Source organism: Equus caballus, chromosome 9, assembly GCF_041296265.1.
Source record: "Equus caballus isolate H_3958 breed thoroughbred chromosome 9, TB-T2T, whole genome shotgun sequence".
Taxonomy (NCBI): Eukaryota; Metazoa; Chordata; class Mammalia; order Perissodactyla; family Equidae; genus Equus; species Equus caballus.
Window position 1 is genome coordinate 79,002,451 of NC_091692.1, and position 9,692 is coordinate 79,012,142.

Consider the following 9,692-nt stretch of genomic DNA (forward strand, 5'->3'; position numbering starts at 1 on the left):
TAAGTGGCCCCCTGATCTTCATGTCCCCAGGAGGCTGCACTACCCTTGCTTTTCTCTTTAAGCTGTGCCCACTGTTTCAAAAATACTCCTTTTATTAAATTCTTTTCGATTATTCAGCTTGTATGCTGCAGAGAACTCCAACAGACACCCTTAATCTGATAGCCTTCAATCTGAGTTTATGAATTCACTTATATATATATATATTTTTTTTATTTTTAAAGATGTCATTTTTTTCCTTTTTCTCCCCAAAGCCTCCTGGTACATAGTTGTATATTCTTTGTTGTGGGTCCTTTTAGTTGTGGCATGTGGGATGCTGCCTCAGCGTGGCTTGATGAGCAGTGCCATGTCCGCGCCCAGGATTCAAACCAACGAAACACTGGGCCGCCTGCAGCGGAGCGCGCGAACTTAACCACTCGGCCACGGGGTCAGCCCCTGAATTCACTTATATTTAAGGGCTTTTCATGGGTGAAGTGACTAGGTGCTAGGTCCCGGGGCTATAAACCCCTAGAAATATGGCAGATGTGATTCCAACTCTCAGTAAAATCATTGCTTATTAGAGAGCACAGAAATGAAATCAATGGTTGCGAAATAGTGTAATGAGTGTAGGACAGGTGACGAAAGGGTACATGGGGACATTGCCTTTTCTCAGGTGTCGGGAGGCTCCTTGGGGGAGTATAGTTTAAACTGAAATCTGAGGAATGAGTAGGCACTGATTAGGTGAAGGGTGGAGGCAGATGCGATGGCCCTGGGGCTGGTGGAGACAGTGCTGGAAAGAGGAAGCGTGTGTGTGAAGGTCTGTGGTTTGGAAGGAGTGTGACTCATTGGAGACGGGTGAGCATTCAGTACAGCTAGGATGGGAGAGGAAGTGAAGGAGGTGAAGGCAGAAGGTGAGATGCCAGATGCCAACCTTGTATCCCCTGTTAATAGGTTCGTAGCTTGTCCTAAAGGTGTGGGGAATCATTGAACGTTTTTAAGCAATTGGATGTGAGTTTTAGAAGAAGTCCTCTGGCTTCAGGGTAGAGAATGAATTGGAGGAGAGTGGGAGGCAGGGAGCTAGGGGGAGGAGAGAATGGTGGCCAGAGCTCATGGTGACAGGAATGAAGAGAAGCCAATGTGCCAAGAGGTGTTTCATTGCTTTCTCTTTATTTTACCTCTTTCAGCTCCCCATAACAGGCAAGGCCCAGAAGCTTTTTTCCAGAGTGACTTAGTTGCTCGGTTGGAAGCCCAGCAGCAAAAGGTTTTGTGGGAACATCAGCCTGGTGGGAGAGAAGTAGGCGAGTGGAAGAAGTGGGGACACAGCCAAATCTTGCAAATCGTGGAGCCGCGTGAAGGGTCCCCAGGCAGCTTCCTGGGCTATCGTCTCTTGCCCTCCAGAGAAGAGCCAGGTCCAAAAGGAGGAGAGCAGGCGCTTTCTGGGAAGCTGACCATGCTCCATCCCCACCCCAACTAGAGAAAGTGCAGACCATGGCCCCCTCTCCACCTTAGAGCCCCCAGCCAGGACACGACCTGATGTTGGAGCAAGACAGAACACTGAATCAGAGAGGTAATTCTGTTTTAAAACGAAAAAGACTGAGTTTTCAAATAACTGAAAGTGTCCAGAAATTGTGGAGTGTGTCCAGGGTGTCAACATGGAAGGGAAAAGGGAGATTTCACAGAACAGGATGAGAATGAAAGGACTTCTTGTTTATACCCCCTTGAGTTTAAACTTCTCAAGAAACACACACACATTGACTTAAATAATGTAAAAAATGTGCATAAATTCTTAAAATTTTATTTATTTGTGTATATGTATATATGCATTCATGTATATATAGCAATGTGTATCTATATACTCGTGCATGCACACATTTTTCTGTAGCTTTTCATCATAAAAACTTAAAAAATATAGACCTGTAGAAAAGAAGATGAAAATCATCCTGTCCTCCAATAACTGTGTGGCATTTTATCATATAAATGCAACATTTTAAAACCCTTCCCCATTGAGACACACAGTAGTGACATCATTGAAGGCATTTGGCGCATATTATCCGTCTTCTCTGAGGTCGTATCCATTGACAATGCCTGTTGCCTTGACTGCGTTGAGTGTGATAATGGTATTGATAGCCTTATAAAAACTCTTTTCAATGTGGTAAGTGAAAAACAGAAGCTTATAATTTTTTAAATTTTATTTCTTTTGCTATTAGAGAACATACATTTCTTATTAGAAGTGTTCTGCCCATGTATACTACTTCTGTGATTTGACTGTTTATGCCTGTGGCGTATTTTTAAAAATTGAAGTGTTTATTCATTTATTTTGTTTTAGAAGAAATATTTATATGCTGAGACTATTCATCTTGCTTAATGTATTTTATAAATATTTTTTCCTGTTTGTGTTTGAATTCAATTCCTAGTACTTTTTGGAGCTACAGATGTTTTTAATTGGTATGCAGTCAACTATATCTATAATTTCTTTTAGGATACTTTCTTCATTTTTTTGCTTAGGAAGGCTTTCCCTCACCTTGAGATCAGAAAAATCTTGCCTATATTTTATCCTACCTGGTTTATTGTTTCATTTTTAAGCATCGAACCCTCGAATCTACCCTGAATTAACATTGATTTATGCTCTGTGGTAGGGATCTGCTCCCCCCACAGCTAAACCAATTATCAAGTAACATTTATTGAAAATATATTCGGATTCAAATCCATTAAGGGTTTATTTTTCCCCTGTTGTAGAGTGGATATGATGCAGGGGGAAGGACAAACTTCACAGCTGGCATCGCCTCATCTTTCTAATTTGCTAGCTGAGCACTAGGAGGGTTTACTTAAAATGCTCAGTGACTTCATAGTGTTAAATTAGCCTAAGGGTATCTTAGAGGATTATGAAGAGAATTAAATGAGATAAGGCATAGTGATACCTCATTAGTAAGTGTTACAACATTTCGTTTTATCCTTTTGTGTATTGCTCACTTGAGAGCATTCTGGGCTGGAGTTAGAAAATCTGAGAACCTTTAAAATCTTTCTGGTTTTCTGAGTAGCTCATTTTACTTTTTTCTGTGTTTCAGTTAATAATTTCTATAGACAATAGCTACTTATGTCATGCAGTTGTTTGATTTTTTTAGTCTCAATTGAGAATGAATCTCTCATTTCTCTCTTTCTGTTTCTCTCTCTCTCTCTCTATATATATAACTGAATGTGGACTTATATGTGTGTGTGGAGAGAAAATGCTTTCAAGTTTGTAACATGCTACACAAGTATGAAGTACATTTATTAAGATTTCCTTGAAGGATTGGAAGCATAGACCGTCTTTAGAGACCACGTTCTTAGTTATATCCTTAAGTTGGCTTTATTAAAATGAGAAAAATTGAACCTATTATGCAGCTGCTTGGTTTCAAGTAACAGAAACTGACTCTGGTTAAATTATGCAAAGAGGGAATTTATTGGAAGGATATGGAGTTGCTCATGGAACAGAAGGGAGGGGGAATAACAAGGGACCTTCAACAGCTGTCTGTGTGTGTTGGGGCCAATGTGAGGTGGAGGAGTGGATTCTTTATATCAGGCGCTGATGAAACATCTTCTCCTAAACACTCCTGTTCCCCAAGAAAAAAATCTAACTGTATTCAATTTGTTTGTTTTTTTATCATTCTGCTGAAGATTGCAATTTTGAGGAGAGAACACATGTGGCCCCATCGTATGCCCTGTGCTCACTTGTTGGTTACAGTTGGACAGTATGATTCACTGCCAGTTGCCAGCCTGTGTCTAGAGAAGGTAGAGGAACTCCCAAAAAGGAAATTGGGGTGACATTCATTTAAAAAGAGAGATATGATTATTGGGTGGCCTACATACAACAAATGTCACACAGCAGTGTCAGGCCTATTTTCCTGCTCCAGCATCAGGGGACCCCAACAGAGAGAAGTAATCAGAAGAGGACTCCTAGGATAAAAGCCAAAAAGCTCTTAACGTTGCTTGTCTAACAAAGCTCCATAGGATGTAGCCAGCATTGACCCTGACTCAACAACAATCTACCTCTTCAAGATGGATGGGAATGGGTGGGGGGATCCATGCTGCTGATGCTGATGCTGTGAGTGCCCAAGAGCTTAAGGAAGACAGAGTTGAGATGCTGTAGCCCAGGACCATGGCTACAAGCAGGCGCCAAATTCCCCACAGCTGAGAAATGGCAGAGGAGGGTTACAACTGATTGCTCTCTTAGTCTTAAGACTCAAGACTTTTCTGCCTCAGCATAATTAAATCTCCTTAAGTCCCTTTCTAAAGAGAAGAAAGAAATGGAAACATGAATTCATAAGGCTGCACCTTTCTCTCTGTGCATATTCCCGGGGGAAGGTGATCCATTAGAAACAGAGGCAAACATGCCAAGAGCAATAAAGGGGCAGGCTCTGTGGGCTAAGCAGGCTGTAGTTAAAGGCTTTCCCTGAGAATCTTTCTCATTCATTAATTCTAGACTTGGAAGGGGGCCAAGCCGTGTGGTTTCACCACAGCAAGGGGCAAGATCCTGATGATTAAATGCTCTTTGTTGCCTTGCATTTCACTTTTTCTAGTAATGCACTTTGAAGAATGGAAAATTGAGTTTTCAATACTTTGTTGTTTGCTGAAGCTAAAGCTAGAGGTAATTGAAGCCAGTTGAAAGCTGAAGGGAATAGCCAAGGTAAAGCTTAGCTCACAGAGGAGGCTAAAGGACTCCAGTTTGGTGCCTCGGTGCATCATGCTGTCTTCTTCTGTTCCATTTCTCCGTTTTTATTGTGTTGGAAACTGTAGTTGAAATTCCTGTTTGGAGAATCAGGTTATTCATTGGAAAATACATTCCTATCAACATTCTCTAGGGATCAATAATCCTTTAGTGGGTATAGAAGACATACGACTAGAATGATAAGAAATGGTTTCCCAATGGACAGTAAAGTGTCACTATTCTTTGCTTAAAAATCTTAAGCAGCTAAAGTATCCTTTCTACTTTGTCTGGATGGCTGACTAGACCTTAATTTAATTAAATTTACATTCCCATTTGATCTCAATGAACACACCTGAGTCATCTTGAGGAAATTTACTCCTTCCGTTTGGTGATGCCCAAAATAGATCAATGATTTAAACATATCTCACACCTGGACTAGTTCTTTGCACAGAGTAGGTGATCTATAAATCGTAATGAAATGAATGAATAAATGAGTTTACTTTCCTTAAACAATCCTTAAATGCAGAGGAAAAATTCATTCAAACAATGGACTGACTGAGTAGGTAAGTAAAATCTTTTACTCTGGTGGCCTTATTAAAACAAAATTCTGATCTTAAAACTGTTTGATTGTGTATGAAAGAGAATGTATTTGTAGGTGAGAAATTATCGCCCTTCCCTACACCAATACCGACCAAGAGAAAAATTTCAACTTCTTTAGGTTTGCTCCCAGACTTAATTCAACTTGATTTCTGGCTAGGAAGAGAGTAAAGACTCTCTGGTAATGGCCAGAATTTCAGAGGAAAAGTTGGGTTTCTCTATTTTGCTTTTCATTCAGTAGCTACATTTTGAATCTGTGTAACATACTAAGCAATATGTTGGACATTCCAGGTGAGAACCCATAGTAGACGTAGTTAGCATTACACATGTCCTTTTTAAACAGCTTTATTGAGACATAATTTGCATACCATAAAATTCACCTGTTTTAAGTGTATAATTCAATGGTTTTTAGTATGTTTACAGAGTTACGCAGCCATGATCACAATTGAATTTTAGAATATTTTCATCACCCCCAAAAGAAGCCCCACACCAATTAGCTCCTCATCTCCCTCCTCCCAGCTCTTGGCAACGACTGATCTCTTTCAGTCTCTGTAGATTTGCCTATTCTGGGAGTTCCATACAAATGGAATCACACAACGTGTGGTCTTTGCGTCTGGCTTGTTTCACTTGGCATAAAGTTTTTGAGGTCCATGCATGTAGTAGAATGTATTAGTACTTCGGTTCTTTGTGTTGCTGAATAGTATTTGATAGTGTTTATCCATTCATCCATTGATGGATGTTTGGGTTGTTTTCACATTTTGGATATTATGACTCAAGCTACTATAAACATTTGTGTGTATGTCTTTGTGTGGACATATGTTTTCATTTTTTGAGTCTATACCTAGGAGAAGAATTGCTGGATCACATAGTAATCCTATATTTAACTTTTTTGAGGAACCGCCAAACTGTTCTCCACTGCCACTGCACCATTTTACATTTTCATTTTCCACGTCTTTATTTAAAGAAAAAATGAGAATCCATTGCAGGGTTGAAAGGATTTCTGTCCTCTTTGAAGACTTACAATGTTTTTAAAGTGTTTAGCATAGTGTCTGTCACATCAGACTTAATCCTCATAGTAAGCCTGTGAAGACGGTATTATTTATAACACCCATTTAAAGATAAGAAAGAGCCCGCCGCTGTTGCACAGCAGTTAAGTTTGCGCGCTCTGCTTTGGCCCAGGGTTCGCAGGTTCAGATCCCAGACATGGACCTATGCACCGCTTGTCAAGCCATGTTGCGGCAGGCGTCCCACATATAGAATAGAGGAAGATGGGCACAGATGTTAGCTCAGGGCCAGTCTTCCTCAGCAAAAAGAGGAGGACTGGCAGTGGATGTTAGCTCAGGGCTAATTATCCTCAAAATAAATAAATAAATAAAGATAAGAAAGCTGAGGAGTGGAGACATCCAGTGACTTGCCCAAGGTTGCACAGAATGTGGGACTCTTAATATGTTTATCTGGCTCCAAAACTGAGCTTTCAATAGATGTGCTATAAAGCCCTTTTTCCCCTTCTAGTTCTGAATGTGCAAGTTAGCATTACACTGATCACGTGCTGGGTAAGCAGTGTAAATGTGGTTGAGGAAATATACATCCTAGAGCCATGGGCCACTCTTCTGATATAGGACAAGAGGCAGGCTCCACCCACAGGTTGGGCATCAGGACTTTATGACTGATGGGCTCATGGTATTAGAAAGAGGAAATTTCTGTCTGATCCCTTCTAAGGGGTTCTAAATTTAAGAAAATAAATGAGAAAATTAAAACCTTATTCCCTTACCCAATCTGGTGAACGCTTACCATGGACCAAGCTTTATGCTGCACGATTATGTCAGACACCTTAAGTCTTTTAATCTTCACAACACTCTAAAATAGGCACTGGATTTGTCCCCATTTTGCAGACAGGGAAACACTGGCTTACAGAAATTAAGCATCTTTTCCCTGGTCACACAGCTAGGAGAAGTGACAGAGCTAGGACTGAAACATACACAACCTGGCTCCAAAGCCTGGCTCACAAGCACAACGTCATGAAATCCTTTTAGAAGGAGCAACCGCTATGAAATTTGCTCTGATACAAGACTCCACTGTAAAAACTTGGTCTGTGGTTACTTTGAAAACAGAGGTCTTAAAATCTATATCTAGTAAATGCAGTTTTAGTTTTCAACTTCAAAGTAGTATATGAATACAATTATAGCTTTCTAGTCTTGACAAATGTCACCATTTTATGGTAAACTTTTTGAGATGAATGTTCTGTTCCAAAAGCTGCCAGTACATTAAATCTTTGTGTCAAAAGCCAAATCTCAGTGGGGTGTTTTATTGTGGAATTCCTGGATAACCCACAGCAAGGATTATCTAGAAAGTGAGATAATGTAGTGATGGTACCCTACAGGCCAAAATAATAGCCCATAGGATGTCTTGGGGCCTTTGGTGGCATCCTGGGGGAGACAGCTCAATTCTACTCCTGGGATAACTGGGAGAAGACATTCTTTGAGGCTTATCTCAGAACCTGGCTTTAGGGTTGCACACAGAGCTCAAGAGTACCGGGAAGCTGTCAAGATCAGGGATCGGGGTGGTGTGGGCCCAAACACGTACTCTATCACCCAACTGTCATGAACGAATTGTGCAAGCTGTTTAGTCCTTCTGGGTCATGCTTTCTTTGTCTATCAAATAAGAACTCACTTCATAGAGTTGTATGAGGATGAAATTATTTGAAACACGTTCAGCACTTAGAGGTAATGATGGGCCCGTGGGTGGCTCTTATAATTACTAGTGTTTAGAAGCCTGGACTTTGGAGACAGACACACAGACCTGGGTTGGAATCATAACTTTGTACTTACTTTTTTATCTAGAGAAGGCTGAAGATACACAAATAGTTATGCTACCCATTCCATACAGTTATGGCCATATACTCTATAGAGTATAGAGTTATGGCCAGTTACCCCTCCAGCCAAGGTATCCATTCCCATTTCTCCCTGGAGTTGAGTGGCCATGTGACCGAATCCTAGACTACAGAAACTTAGCAAAAGTGATGTGCACCACTTCCAGGCCTGCCCTCTATACCTCCATGTCCTCTCTCCATCCTCTTTCTCCTCCCTATTTTATTAGAATATACACATTGCCAGATCTTCTGGTAGCCTGGATCTCTGCCTTCCTGTATGCCAACCCTATTGCTACTTAGGCAAGAAATAAACTTCTATTATGTTTGTGCCATTACACATTTTTGGGTTTATTTGTTAGAGCACTTGCACTTGATATGTGACTTGGTTACACTTGATGTTGGAGGAGGTCATCGAGAGGACGTGACCACTGGTTAACCCTCAAGTGGGACCCACGCAATCAGAGGGTCCGCACTCCTCCCCTGTTCTTGGATTGTATGCTCCGCCCACCACTCCCATAGCTGGCGCCATTTCAAGGACGTAGTCTTGAGAGAGTAAAGTGTTGTTGAGACCATCTGGGCTGAATATGTGACTGAATCCAGTTTAAGGCCTCTATATACACTTTTCAGGTTCTGGCAGTGGGCGTGCAGGTCTACTTGTCCTGCAGACACCAAGACAAGCCTTGCATGTAAGTTCCCCTGGTTGTTAAAACTTACCACCTACTAATCTGGAGTGGCCTGCCTCTTTCTGCAGTCTCTCCCTGTCCTCCATGTAGGGAGAGTAGTTTCAGATTTCACCCGGGAAATTGTGGAGACTGGGGACCAACAAGTGACAAACTAGCCAGGAGACCCAAGAATTGGGCCTTGGGAAAGAGGCATCTGTGAAGGGAATCCTGGGTGGGCCATCGACCTCTATGTGGGAAGGAGTGGCCTGTATGTTAGGCGCTTGAGGACTGCCATGTGAGTATGAGGATGCCCCCCAACACTGGCTGGTTTGCTGTGTTTGTTTCAGGGACTGCAGAGGGCACTGTGGCAGAGAAGGGAAATGCATGGTTGGTGCAGTGGGCCGGGCTTACTGTGGGCAGTTTCCCTGGCCACCGATCCCCAAGTAGAGGCTGAAGCTCAGTTAGGGGGTTGGCAGAAGAGCTGAGGTTAGAGAAGGATGTGCGGCGTCCACTACTCCGCTAGCTTGGGGGCTGGCAGACAGGTTGGAGAGCGAGATAAACAGCTGGAGACCCCAGCGTGCCATTGTGCAAAGCTAGGAGGGCGCAGAATGCCTTGGATTAAGGTCTGAGCACTTGCGACAAAGCCTGATTGGGACATTAAGATGTGGAATCCCTGGGGATGTGAGGAGAGCAAAGAGAGGATGTGGTGGTGATGGCCCTGTGCCATCTGACCCCTAGTACAGCGAAAAGCAAAAGCACCGCAACCATCCCAGCCGGTAGGGCAGTCCCCAATTTGGGAACTGTTCATGGTGAGAGAATATATTCCCAGCGAGCTCACTAACATCGCTGCGAAATGCCAGCAAAAGGCCAGCAAAAGCATCCAGACATGGTTAGTGTGGCTATG